The following is a 14,072-nucleotide window of genomic DNA, read 5'->3' as shown; positions in this document are numbered from 1 at the left end:
AAAAACATGCTAGCAACATGCTAATAATGCTAAAACATGCTAGCAACATGCTAGAAACTATTTTTCTGACAGACTGTATTGCCTTCAAAACATTCAAACTTTAAGCTTTAAAACTACTTTAAACTTCAAACTATTTCAAACTGAAAACGGTCAAACTTTAAAAACTTTTTCTAACCTCTTCAAACTTTCAGGCTAGACTTTCTCAAGCCAACTTCAAAGATTGTCTTGAACTTTTCTATCTAGTTAACATTTACAACAAGGGTTTGCTGCGTAAAAACATGGGTTGATTTTCACATTGGTCTGAACAAAAACAGCAGACAGGCTTACTGAAAATGCACATTCATCCTCTGCCAGCAGGAGGCGCTTTCAGAACGGCAGAAATAACGCGGTTTCCCCGGTAACAGCAGTAACATTACACAAAGCAGCACAGCAGCTGACTTTGAAACATGCAGCTCATATTTATTCAATGAAATCATAGCGTTTTGACGTTTAATCGTCACATTAAGCCGTATCACAATTCTTGTCTTTCCCTCCCCAAATTTAAGACCTCCTGACATCATAATTAAGACTTTCTGGTATCTTTTAATACTTATGGTCTTAAATCTGATGCAACTAAATGTAAGACTTCTTAAGGACCGGTCAACTTTCAAAAAGGCTTCGCAGTTGGCGACCCCTGGCGTAGGGTGCACCAAACGTGCACACGAGACAGTTAAAGTCCTGCACCCTTCAAAGTGTCATGGGAAGCCCTCGGAGCTTCACTTTCATAGACTTCCATTCATTCTCATACACTAACTATAAACAAAAAAACATTTCAGAGCAGGTTAAATATTAGACATGTGGGTGTTAAATGAGCTGTTGACTTGGAGACATAAGCCCTGGAATACGTCACATACCTCATAACCGCAGAAAACAGCAACTGTGTGTGTTTGCTGATATTATCTGAGTAATCTCATTAATGAAGCCTTCCATTCCTTCCATTACAGCTCACATATCAAGACAATAACATGACGCGCTGGAATGTGATCGCACACTATAACTATGACAGTCAATCAATCCACAATACTTACTGTTCTAATAGAGCATGCATCAAGAGTTAAAACAAATGGGAGCATATCACTGCCATCTGATGATAAATATGGTGCCTAATGCCAAACATATTAATAGTACGAAAAATGTTCTTCATGCAAAATATGATTTCATTTTTCTTTTGACTCTGAGGTACTGTTTTAATCCGGTTTTGTGAGAGTTTCCTCTGAATCTCGAGAGCTTTTGAATGAGCAGTGTTTTCTGTCTTCATTGAGGATATGTTATAGTCTTACCATTACGTTTGGTGGATCCTCAGAAGGTTCTAGAGCTGAGAAAGTTCTCTTAGGAGTTCACTCATGAGCTCACGTCTCTGTCAAACCGGTTAATGTCCTGCCACTCATCTCTGTGATGGACCGTTCTCATGGTGACATCTCAGCGTTGTTGTTTGGAGCCGTGCTCATTTTTAACACGTTTGGTCAAGCATTGCAAGCAAGAGCTGATCATGGAAAGCACCAGGCCGTTGGTTTGGGAACTGTGTCAGAACAAGAACAAAAGATGAGTTCACAGAGCAGGAATGCAGAGTATGTGAATGAGACACACTCATCTGGTGAGCATTAATGCACACCTACTGTAGATCCGCAACACCTGCGAGGAGCACTGGACTGAGCCGCTTACTGAACACCAGTGTGGCGTCAGCTGGGAAAAACCCTCACAGCACACACCCACAATGCACTGCAGCATCTGAGACGAACGCAGCACGACAGCTCACTCTGCCTCGAATTGATGCCCAGCTGTAGGGACAATAAATATAAAACCCTACACAGCGGGACAGTCAAGATTACAGCCCGTGTGTGTGTGTGTGTGTGTGTGTGTGAGAGAGAGTGTGTGTGTGAGTGTGTGTTTCTGCTGTGGCTCCATACAGAAAATAAAGTGATTTGTGGGTCACACTGAGAATTTCCTTTGCCATCAATCATAAAATGGTTTTTGGGATGTAAACTTAATTGTCATGAAATCTTATTCATAAGAGAGGATGTACACCGGCATCATGTAAAAAAAAAAAAGAAGTACTTATTACAGAAATAATAGACTATAAAAGAATATACTTAAGTGTGAACTGAATGTAATGTTTTTAGGCACTTAGTTATGTGCTATTTGCAATTGCAAATGTATTGTAGATTAAATTGATATTAATGCAATTAGATGAACTTTAAAATAATTAAATGTAATATCAAATACACTACAGTTAAAATTATAATCAAGTGCTTTACATGTGCTTTAGTATGTTAGTCAACACATCAAAAACATGTACATATATTATGTACAAAATATTATGACAATTTAAAATAAATGTACTTTAAAGTCAAACTTTTAATTTGACATCATTACAAATCACAACGGCTGATTCAAAATCCTAAAACATGGACTATATGTGGCTTAAATGATCTTGATGCAGTCAGATTTACTAAATAAAATATATGTTTCTGCGTCTGCTTGCATCAAGCTTGCCTTCTAGAGAACTCCTCCTTTTATGTTGCTTCCAAAAAGTCTATACCGCAAAGGGCTGTTGATAAATTTAAGTACATTTTCAGCACAATGCTTGCTTAAACAGACAGAGCGCTGAAACTCAAAAGACTGTGGATACTGTAAGTGAGAGATGGGCGGTGTGACGTATCATGTGCTGTTCTGCTTATATATATATTTATACAACAGTTCGTTCTGGTTCTCAAAGCTGATTGGTTGAGAACCGTGAGATATTGTACTGGTATCGCCACAGGAACGCCCTTTCACCGCTTGTATCACTCCACTTCCAGTATTTCTCACAGCGAGTGTCATGGCGGACACCCAAATCCACTAAAATTTATAAATAATACTGTTTTTGTGTCACGGAATGTAGTTTTAAAAGGTTTTTAGGCGAGAATGTACTTGTTTAGACTTCAAATCTACGGTTTGTTAATAAAGATAACGTCTATTTGAACATTTGCGTCGACGTTTTCAGAGACGTGAGCTCCAGGGCGTCCGGGGCCGCTCAGCGCTCATGAACCCGCCGAGAGCGCCATAACCTCGGGCAGAGACACTCCGTTGTTGTTTTTCATATATATTTACACTTGTGCCGTCGAACTGTTGTATAAACGCAATATCACTCTCGTACTCGAGCGATACCTGCTCTATATCAGCGGCTGTGATTGCCTCTGGCCTAATCACAGCCATGCTGATATAGCCCCGGTATCGCTCTCGTACTCGAGTGATATTGCTCATATATATATACAGTATAGGACAATATTTGGCCGAGATACAACTATTTGAAAATCTGGAATCTGAGGGTGCAAAAAAATCTAAATATTGAGAAAATCATCTTTAAAGTTGTTCAAATGAAGTTCTTAGCAATGCATATTACTAATCAAAAATTAAGTTTTGATATATTTACGGTAGGAAACTTACAAACTATCTTCATGGAACATGATCTTTACTTAATATCTTAATGATTTTTGGCATAAAAGAAAAATTGATAATTTTGACCCATACAATGTATTGTTGGCTATTGCTACAAATATACCCCAGCGACTTAAGATTGGTTTTATGTATATATATGAGTGTGCTTTACAAGTGGCACGTTTTTTTAAAATAGAACACCCGAGCAGGAAACTGTAAAATTACATAACTGCACTGTATAAAATTCCTTTGATTATATCATCTTGAGCGCTTGCGCCCAATCCGACTGTAGTCTGTTAATGCGGGCTCTGAATGGAAACGGATCTGAGACTGAGCAGCACAGCCACTGATTACGGGTCACCCGTGTCAACAGGACGGGAACACCCGCTCAGCGGACAGCCCAGAGACAATGGGCCGTGTGTTAAAGCTCTGACAGAGGACCGCGCAGGGCAGAAGCGCTCTGACAGAACAGGGAAGCGAGTGTGCGGGCGGCTGGCGTGGTGAACCCACAATGGGATCCAGAGCCCCGTCTTCCACCTTTATTGTGTACCTGGGTTCACCACAACCCCGGTTTTCCTTCCCTGAGACTGACAGCTCAGACAATCACAGTCATTGTGCCGTTTCGGCGTGTGTCATGCTGTGCATGAGCGGTGCGCAGAAAGGACTCGTCTGCGTTTAAGAGACTGAAATCCGTTGGCCTCTTGATTTATCGCTCACTGTTGTGTGTGCGTCTGCGACAAGCCCCGACAGAAACGACATAAACTTCATGTCTGTGCAGTGCCACGGTTGGAGGGCTCTGGGTGCCAGCTACCACAGGTGCTTCTCTGCCTTGTGTGAACATTTAACGCCTAAAGACTTCAGAACACAATCTGAATCTTCCTGTATTATTCACTGCGGATGACAGATTTACAGCTTTGACCGCACATCAATCTGAGCTGCAAGGCTTGCGACTCTTTGTCTTCTGAATGCAAGCGGCTGCTGATCAATGGCTGTTCTGCTCAAGGAAAGATCTCGCATGCAATGCCGTCCTGCAGAACCGTGTGTGTTTCAGCTGCTCTAGCCGGGCCCTTTCCAGTTTGGTATGTCGTCAAACCTTCACTCATCCGGATGTCAAGATAGGCATGTGCTCAAAAACAAAAAATTACAAACAGTGTAGTAACGCCAGTGAAATAGGACAAAAAACACTGGAAGTATCCGAATGAATTGTGTGCTATATTCCGAGTCTTCTGAAGCCATAAGTAGCCATACTAATAATAATAGAGTTTGGCTACACTTCATTTTAAGGTGTGCTTGTTATGGTGCAATTAAACAAGTAATAAGTAACATTAATTAACAAACGCCATGTACTTACTATAGGGTTAGAGTTAGGTGTAGGTTTGGTTTAAGCTTCGTTTGTAATTATAATTACGCATAATTTAGTGACTATACCGTAAAATAAAGTGCTACTAAAAGTAAAATGTAGTGCAAAGATATTTATAATAAAGTCTGCAATTTTCTATTAAAAGCAAGAGGTGTCTGCATGTATGCATGTGTTTTTAATACTATATTTATAATTTTAAAGGTTACACAATACCGCCATTAAAAGTACAGTGGAAGTACCACTGCATTCCACGGTTTTTACACGGTACTCAAAAAACACCACGGTATTACCATTGTATATTTACACAAAAACGATGCTATTCCATGGAATCAGTGGTCACACAAAGAAAACTGATATTGTGAAGCTAATGTAACCGATTCCAATAGAGTCCAGTCGACTGAACGCTAATCAGCAGAGAAATGCTGTATATTCCTGATTATAAGTCAGCAGTTGCCAATTACAGCACAAACTGAATTTAAATCGCATGTTGTGAAATATGCAAAGGAAAACAGACACCAGTCACTTCGGGGCTTCCGTGCAAGTTCTGGAGAGTCATCTTACCCCAAGGGTATAATTTTAACTTTTTATTTCAAAATAAAAGCTGCAACTTTTACTCCACAAATCTAAAAGCACTGATTGTGTCCACAGATCCTTCATTAACAACAAAAACTTTGATATTCAACATAACGTAATGTCATAGATCACTATTTTCCAGAGACACACAATTAGACCAGTTAACCTCAAAACTGCTTTGACTGACTAAATCTCAAAAATGTTGATATTCAGATGAAGTGAGAATAGCGTAGTCATTCATCAAAATTGCTGAGATAAACAAATTAAGCTGGGGAGGTCATCCTACCCTACATTTTTAATCAGATAGCGCTACTTTATTCTAACTTCTAATGACAAAATATTGAAAATGAACTTTTCTGACTGAACCAACTATATGGTGAAAAATCCTGGAATGTTTTCATCAAAAACCTTAATTTCTTTTCGACTGAAGAAAGAAATACATAAACATCTTGGATGACATGGGGGTGAGTAAATTATCAGGAAATTTTAATTTGAAAGTGAACTAATCCTTTAAAGACATCACACAATGTAAGAAATGTTACTTCTAATGTAGCATAATTTTGCTGCCTACTGTTTGAAAAGGTCTTCAGGCGTGAAATGTTGCCTAGGTAGGCACCTCTCGTCTGGAGCAGAGCTGATATCACTTTATATGCATCCACCCGGCACTTGGGGATTTTTGTGACAGGTAAGGAGAAATCTGAAGCCTTCAGGGCAGAAGCGCTCTCGATGTACAATGGCCTGGCTGTTTTCATCTTTCCCATCCAGTAATGAGTACAGTACTCCACACAGGGACATACCGTGGCTGACTGTTACGAGAGGAATGCCGAGCTGAGGGATCAGAGGAGCGCTGGGATGCGGAGGGGGTTAGGCATGATCAAACACAGCACAGGTACGCCAGCGCTTCTCAGATAAAAGCAGCCTTGTCTTCACACATAATCCTTGCACATTTACTCAGAGTGTCTCCATTAAAAGCCTCCCATCAACACACACACACACACACTCAACGTAAAGCTACGAGACACATCTGTGTGTGAACAAGACACCTGATCTGCTAACGAGAGCAGAGACGGAGCTCATCGTGCTGAGCAGACACATTGACGTGGATCCTGTCAGGAAGAAAGACATGATCACAAGCACACCGACTCCAATAACAACACGTGCATCACTGCAACAACTCCACATGTTCTGCTGAAGACAAGAGGAAGTGAAACGGAGAGAGAGAGAGGCCACAGGACAGACTGGTTTCAAACATTTCAATGTAGCAGCGCGTCTTTGTGTGCCAGGACAGATGACTGGCATTTACACAAAGACTACGCACATAGTAATCACTCACTGGTTTCACCCTAATTCAACGGGTTTTATTTTTGGCTATCGTAACAAATTACTGTCGCAATTTAATGCATGGAAATGCATAAATCTTTATGCAATTTAATGCATTTCGATGCATGGAAAGATCTATGAGCAGCAGTAGGCAGTAACCTCTCGGTGTACCTCACAAATCACAAACCTTCACTATGAAATGCTCTTTAAGATAAAAGAAACATTTTTTAACTTTGGGGACAAAACTATGTACTTGTGATATTAGATACTAGATTAAGGTGTGTGCATGTGTGTTTTTAGACAAAAAACTGCTTTGAGCATTAGCGGTGACCTGTTTTGACCTTACACCAGAAAGGGCCTTGGCTCTCAAACCGCCCATCGCCCTCCCTCGATACACAAAGCTATCATAAAGTACGCAAGTAACTAACACGACCTTCCGTTAAACCGGAACAAAAACATAATTTGCTTTCATGAACAAAGTTCAACATGCTGTCCACTCTTGTCTGTCCATTCAAGGTCAAGAGATTGCTGGACTTTTGCAGCACTGAGTCATAGAAAAGCCAAGTTCATCTAACCACCACAACAGCAGTAAGAGTGAGAAAACTTCTTGACATATTCATATTGTACTAGCCTTTCCTGTTGGAAGTTCTTACCTAGTCCTTCTTTCTTTATAGCAGGTTCCTCAAAGGTTTAGCTCAAACCCTGATTAAACTCACCCTACCTGTATTTTTCTAATAACTCTAAAGACCTTGATTAGCTTGCTTAGGTGCGTTTGGTTAGGACCGGAGCTAAACTCCGCAGGGCAGTGGCTCTCCAGGGCCAGATTTGAGGAACCCTGCCCACATAGTATGGCTCTGCTATCAAAACCAGGACATTACGCTGTCCATGGTGCTTAGCCATATTCCACGGAGATTGAAGGCTGTCCATTAAACAGGTCTCAAAATGGTCATCTGAGCAAGCTATGTACTGTGTGGTAAATCCCCCAAATTCTTCCCTCCCTTTTTTCTCTCAAAGAATACATAAATACACATTTCAAGTGATGACAGATCAGCAGGCAGCAAATATTTCCCCCTCCCAACTATATGGCACATTAGTTCTGCATATTTAAGCAAAAAGATATTCCAAAAACACATCCAGTCCTTTCACGTATTTAACACATCTTTAAGCAAAGATCTGAAAGGGAAGTGACCTTTGACCCTGGAGGTGGGCTACTGTACTCACCCCATAACATGAGCTTGAGCTTGAAACTCGCACAGGGGCCCTCGGAGGATAACAGCCACCTTCGGAGACCGGACATTGGAAAGTTCCAGCCTATTAAGCCAGGAGTCCCACGGAGAGACTCATTTGGGGCTGGGAGAATGAGAACGCCGCATGGGAGAGGGGCAGTGAAATGGATCCGTCCAGACTGCTAATGCTAGAGGTGGGCAAAAGCAGCTAACCGGGTGCGAGGACACATGGTTTGAATTTGGTCCCATGTCATAACAGGAGGAGCGAGCCGACTGGCAGCAGAAACCCTCCGACGCTCGTTTCCTACTTCTGGAGAAAGACGATCCTTCCCTGCAAAGACTACTGTAGCGTTTCCCTATCCCTCCCCATCTCCTGAGTCCGCCGCTCAAGATTATATCCAATCGGCTCGTCATCAGGCTGAAACAGAGCGGCCTTTGAGTGTCTGAAGAGGGACTGAGTGAAGACATTCGGGCTCCATCTCACAGCCCCGGCCATCAGCTCGGGTGACAAGCACATCAGGGCTTTTCCTTTCTTCAGGAAGCGCAACGCGAAGTCAGGGTAGACCCACTGTGGCAAGGGCAGAAACAGAAGGGATACATTACTAACCTTTCTAGAAATTGAATCTGGCAGAGTGAAAAGCAAAGTCATATACATTTGGGTAAATGACAGATCTGTTGTGGAGAGATAGAGCAATGGTCAAACATCTCAATCGACATTCAATGAACTTTAGAAATATTTCAAATGTAACATTTTATGAAATACCAGCTTGAAAGCTGCAGCCACTGAAGCTGGTAGCCTAAGACAGTGGTTCCTAAGGCCTCCACAGCAGTGCACATTTTGCATGTCTTAGTAATCAAACACACCTGATTCAGCTGGGAAACACTGGCCTAAGAACCGCACTTGGAACTTGTCCAGTCCTGCTCCTGAAAGGCCACTGTCCTGCAGAGTTTAGCTCCAACTCGCCTCAGCACACCTGCCAGGAAGTTTCTAGTTAGTATGCCTAGTAAGACTCGGATTAGCTGGTCCAGGTGTGTTTAATTAGGGTTGGAGCTACACTCTTTAGGACAGTGGCCTTCCAGGAGCAGGACTGGACACCCCTGATTTAACTTCATTTGATTTCTGTCCTTTTTACCACTTTTATTGACAGGTACAGTAGAAAGACAAGACAGGAAAATTATGCAGAGAGAACAGGACTGAGAAATGTCTTTGCCTACACGTGCGCCATGACTTAATATGTTGGAGCACCGCACTAAATGCCAGAACAGAGTTGGGCAAGTCCAGTCCTGGAGGGCCTGTGTCCTGCAGTGTTTAGCTCCAACTCGCCTCAGCACACCTGCCTGGAAGTTTCTAGCTTGCCTAGTAAGATCTTGATTAGCTGGTTAAGGTGTGTTTATTTAGGGTTGGAGCTAAACTCTGCAGGACAGTGGTTTTCCAGGAGCAGGTCTGGACACCCCTGATTTAACTTCATTTAATTTCTGTCCTTTTAACCAATTTTATTGACAGGTTCAGTAGAAAGACAAGACAGGAAAATGATGCAGAGAGAACAGGATTGAGAAATGTCTTCAGTCATGTGTGCCATGACTTAATATGTTGGAGCAACATAGTAACTGCCAGACCAAAGATGGTCATGGTCTAGCGCAGGGATGGGCATCTCCAGTCCTGGAGGGCCGCTGTCCTGCAGAGTTTGGCTTCATCTTCAATCAAGAACGCCTGTCTTCAGTCTTCATGATTGTTAGAAAATTACAGGCAGGTGTGTTCAATTAGGGATACAGTTAAACTCTGCAGGACAGTTGCCCTCCAGAACTGGAGATGCCCATCCCTGCGCTAGACCATGACAAGAGCTCAGTTGAGACCTCAAAGCTCAGAGGAGTTTTAGAGCTGTTGGAATTATCGCAATTACCTGACTCAAACATTTTGTTTCATGCACATGATGCAAAAATAGTCTTATATTACTAAGACTTCACCAGTAGTAAAATTATGAGCAATATCAAAGACTACGGATGAGACCACTGCCATTTTTGTTTTAGTTCTTGCAGGAGAGAGGAGGAGGAGCTTTCATAAAATTGGCAGCAAGGTGAGGTGGTCGTTGAGTTAAAATGAAGCATTACGCAATGGGAGGGCGGGTGGCTGAGGAATGCACTAGTTAAACTCACACACAGCATACAGTAGAGAGCTGCATACCCATGAACTGTTAGGAACCTACACACATGAATACATCTGAGTACTTCTGCTCAGCATCAGTGCCAAGTCAAACCCATTCCTGTTCTGGTCCTAAACCGGGCTGAACTGGATCCTGGCACAGCAGAACCTTCATCCTCGTCTCAGTTACACTATCTCTGTATATGCTTTGTGTGTTGAACAAGACGCAGCATGCTCATTCTGCCTATGGAGGTATGGAGAGATTAACTTTATTTTGAATTCCTTCCTCTTAATATAGCAATTACCCCCCTCGCCCCACCTCACCGCAGCACCGGGCCTGTTCCCAACACTCGGAATATTTGTTTTGTACACAGAAAGCATTTCATGCTTACTCTCCAAAAATCCTAAACTTCAGAACAGCATGGCTCTACTCATTTCTGACTGCTGCACAAAACTCAAGCCATTTCCAAAGTACAGCGTAAGAATGTGCTCCAATCTAGTTTTCAGCCATAAATCATTACGTCTCAAGTATTTCTTCCTTGTTGTGATTCACTTCTACTGAAGTTTGGATCTAGATCAAATCAGCACAGCTCAGGTTTGACCTTTAAGTCGTCATGTGAGAGTCACAGATATCACTTGATAGAAACTCAACATGCGGAAAGAAATGTTTGTTTGTTGTATTTCTCAAAATATCTTGACGTTGTGAGTGGGAGTCAGGGCTGGAGTGGAGCCCGTTCTCAGCCCAGGAGTTTAATGCCCAAGGACAGCTCCTGTTACACATCCACCCTACCTCCTCCCATTTTTTTTGGGGTGGTGAAAGAGCTTGGATAAATGAAGATGATCCTGTTATATATATTACCCAGAAGTCTCAGCAACAACATAAAGATACATAACAAATGATTATGCACTCAAACATATGAATAAGCAAACTGCACAAAAACTGTAAATACAAATTAAAAGTCAAATTCAAATGACATACTGCGAGCTAAATATCTTTTTGCGTTTGGGTGTAAGAACAACGATTGACACTGTCTCTCATCGAAAATAAACCAGACACTTGGTCTTGCCATGTCCTGAGTGGCACTGGCGGCCCAATTTATGAGCGACCTGCCGGGAATTCTCCTGATTCTCCTAATAAGCCTTTAGGGAGTAAAGGCCGACATAATTTTTATTTTTGGCCGAACTATCCCTTGAAATTATTTCAGTATAGAGCCCCACACGACATGCAGAAAAAATAGCCTATATATGTTGTGGCCACAAATTAATAATTTGTTCCCATGACTTATTAATTTGTGTCCATGTTTTAGTAATCTGTTCCCTTATTTTAGTTAAATTGTGGCCAAGTTGTACTTATCCGTTCCCTTGTTTTAATTTATTTTAATCAGTGGCCATGTCATGTGTGAGGCTCCATATTTTAGCACTCCACTCTACATACTAGGCTATATGCCGAGTCTGAATGATAAATTATTGACTTTCTTGGGAGAGGAAGTTATTCTGATTCCCGGTTTTGTTTTTATAAATTTGCATGCTTGACCCCAAGTCTTCTCCAGCGCTATGTCAAATTGTAGAGCACATTAATGAAAGTCCAAGTAAAAGCCACTTCGGTTTACCTTCCTGTCAACTGGATAAAAATATCTCTTAGAAGAGATGTGAAGGGAGCGCGGGTCTCTGCGAATGCTCCAACACAAACCCTGTGTTATCTGGCACTATCGAGGTACTGATCCCTCGGGTCGGCCGCAGGAAGAACCCCGCAGCGGCGATGCTGAACTTCCTCTAGCACTGACCTATAACTCAATCTCTCACACACATAACTCAACACATAGCCGTTTTCACATTCATCAATGCACTTTCTAATATTAACTCAATACAAAGTGTATAAAAGCATAATTTTGGTGACATCTATAAAAAGCAAACAGCATTAAACAATGACACCGCCCACAGTCTCTCGAGCAAGGCGGGTGAGAAGTTGAAGCTTGTGAATGTCCTGATTTACAGGTGTGCTCCATATCAGCTTACTGATTTTGTTGTGTGCACATTAGTTGTAATGCAAGATGTAAAATGTTCAGACGCATGGCAGTGATCTAGACTTTGTAACTGAATGCGTTTCCTCTTCCACAGTGAGAGCGCACTAATTTTCAAGCTCAGAGACAGAAAAAAAAGGCACAGGATTTTTTTTTTAAACCTTCTAACTGTGATGTTTACTGTGCTTACTGTAAGTATCTCAGATTTTAACTAATTGTATTACGTTTGAACTGCTGCAGTCCCACTTTTTTGTCTTCCCCTCTCATCTTTTCGTTACTCTCAGAAGAGCTGCTCGTCACAAACACTAAACAATAGCGTCATTAAGCAGCGCGGCCGCAGAGACACATAATTAGGTTAAAACAAAGTGGAAACTCCAGTTTCAGGGAAAGTCCAGAGTTGCTGGTTGGTGCGACTGTCAAACGAAAACCGAGCTGCATCCAGGTTTGACAGATTGGTACAGACGGGGTAATTCAACACAGTTTTTTGTCCATGCTTTCCATGTGCACATATCATATTCAGAAGTGCAAGCATCAGAAGACCCTTTCCGTTCACAACAATGACACAACTGTTCTCAAGGCTTTATGTAATACAAAGGCCTCTACGGGGGGTGCGGGGAAAAGCACTTTAATGTGCCATTGCCTTTCTCTCCCTTCCAGCGTGGAGAACACGCACTTACTGCAACATCTGACTCACCGCCGCCACACAACACCTGCATGAGGAAGAGAAGATAAAAACCAGTAGCTTCAGCGATGCCATCCCATCTGGGGTGCATTTCCCAAAAGCATCGTTAGCTAACTTTGGTTGTTAGTTCCATTGAAACAGATCCAGCATGACAAGCATGAAAGTTTTACCATTCAGTTATGACTACATCTACATGGGTAATTCAACACAGTTTTTTGTCCATGCTTTCCATGTGCACATATCATATTCAGAAGTGCAAGCATCAGAAGACCCTTTCCGTTCACAACAATGACACAACTGTTCTCAAGGCTTTATGTAATACAAAGGCCTCTACGGGGGGTGCGGGGAAAACCACTTTAATGTGCCATTGCCTTTCTCTCCCTTCCAGCGTGGAGAACACGCACTTACTGCAACATCTGACTCACCGCCGCCACACAACACCTGCATGAGGAAGAGAAGATAAAAACCAGTAGCTTCAGCGATACCATCCCATCTGGGGTGCGTTTCCCAAAAGCATCGTTAGCTAACTTTGGTTGTTAGTTCCATTGAAACAGATCCAGCATGACAAGCATGAAAGTTTTACCATTCAGTTATGACTACATCTACATGTTAGCACAGCAGTGTAAACGGGAAAAACACTGAATCAGCCATTTACCAACACAAGAGATACTGGCTGAGAAACAAACACGCTTTATTAGAGACATCGAGAGCGTTTAATGTCAAATACATCAAACTGTAAATCAAATGAAGAAGGGCGACCCGGGACTCTTTATTCTTCACACATTTGTGCAGCAGATGTCTCCAGCACAACCCGACAGCAAGATGGATCACATTTATTTATGACAGTTCACACATGGATAGAAACAAACAGCCGTCCACTAGGAGAAAAAAAACACGTAACTGAGACCTCAGCGTGGAAACAGTTTGCAGGAAGGATCTGTGCCTTTAAGTCACACTGTGACTGCTGAAGTTGGGCCATGATATATTGAATATATTGTTATATTGGATTTCATGGTATATCAAAAATGGATTAACTGAAATAGTGCATATGACAAACCGGACCATAAGCCTGTTAAATGCAAAATTTACGGAAATCCAGAGAAAAGACTACAAATATCCAGCAGGCAAAGATTAAAGATGATTATGCTTAATGAATCAAAAGCAGAACAAAAGCAACCTTATAATACCTTTTTAAGATTTATTAATGTTTCTGAAAGAAGTCTCTTCTGCTCACCAACGCTGCATTTACTTAAACAAAAATTGAATAAAAACAGTAATATTCTGAACTATTATT

The 14,072-nt window shown here is 41.7% G+C and overlaps 1 long non-coding RNA gene across 1 annotated transcript in view; it reads right to left on the bottom strand.

Annotated features, from left to right (window-relative positions):
• Positions 1-14,072, bottom strand: part of LOC107721053 (uncharacterized) — a 65,616-nt gene that overhangs the window by 22,730 nt on the left and 28,814 nt on the right. Inside the window, exon 2 of the long non-coding RNA XR_001637675.1 lies at positions 7,931-8,503. This is a non-coding gene — a long non-coding RNA (uncharacterized LOC107721053). The remainder of the gene's footprint in view (positions 1-7,930; positions 8,504-14,072) is intronic.

The sequence above is a fragment of the Sinocyclocheilus rhinocerous genome, unplaced genomic scaffold (assembly GCF_001515625.1).
Source record: "Sinocyclocheilus rhinocerous isolate Xijiao unplaced genomic scaffold, SAMN03320098_v1.1 scaffold1232, whole genome shotgun sequence".
Classification (NCBI taxonomy): Eukaryota; Metazoa; Chordata; class Actinopteri; order Cypriniformes; family Cyprinidae; genus Sinocyclocheilus; species Sinocyclocheilus rhinocerous.
This window is presented reverse-complemented; position numbering and strand designations above follow the sequence as displayed.